Consider the following 950-nt stretch of genomic DNA (forward strand, 5'->3'; position numbering starts at 1 on the left):
CACATAAATTGTTTTCTTCTTTCTAACTATGCGGCAAATAACCAAAGTAAACGACCTCTGAGGAAAAACTTAGACACACACACACACCTGCGCTGTGGAGGTTGTACCTGTATGTTAAGCGTCCCATATACGCCCACTGGGCTTGGGGACAACCCGCGATGTGTGTTTAGTCACGTGTGTTTTCTCCTCCTACTGCGGGGACATTGGGGAGTCTGTTCCTTGCACATGAGATCGAGTGAACGCCTATCACATAACCACAGCCACTCCTCCTGGAGCTGTGGAGCAGACAAGGCTCAACACCTTCTACGAACGCGAAGAATACTGAGTAAATAAAGCGGGCATTATATGAGCTAAAAGTGAGGTTTTACGAAAGAAGACCTACATCTAGATCTCTGTCTTGAAAGAATCTGCCCATCAGTGTTAAAAGAAAAAAAAATGCTCCGGCTGGAGAAAAAACTAAAGGAAGAAGTCTGATGATTCCCTTAGACTCTTCTTGAATGTTTACACGTCGGGCTTTAGACGCCACGTTTTTGCTTCAAACTTCAGGACTGTGCGGCCCTCCACGTCAACAAACTGAAATACTAACAGACCTGTTAAATGGATGATTACGTTTAAAGACAACTTAACCGATGGCTCAAGTAAGAGGACAACAAACGAGACAGCTGCCTATCCAGCAAAACAAGGCAACCTATCCCTTTTTTTCTAACTCCACGAGTGACGCGTGCTGCAGGCACATTTGTTGCAATGACTTTTCACTTCTAAACAAGCGATTTTCACAGTGAAATGGAGGTTTGATTTGTGATAAGTAGTTGTTTATGCTGCTATGTGCAGTCATTTCTAATATCCCCGTTTCTTTCCGTGTTCACTAACGCATCAGTCTAATTTAGATCGGTTACAATTCGCCTAGTGCTGGAGAAGTGAGCCTGTCTTTGTCTTCGAACTGCAACGAG

Source organism: Chanos chanos, chromosome 10, assembly GCF_902362185.1.
Source record: "Chanos chanos chromosome 10, fChaCha1.1, whole genome shotgun sequence".
Taxonomy (NCBI): Eukaryota; Metazoa; Chordata; class Actinopteri; order Gonorynchiformes; family Chanidae; genus Chanos; species Chanos chanos.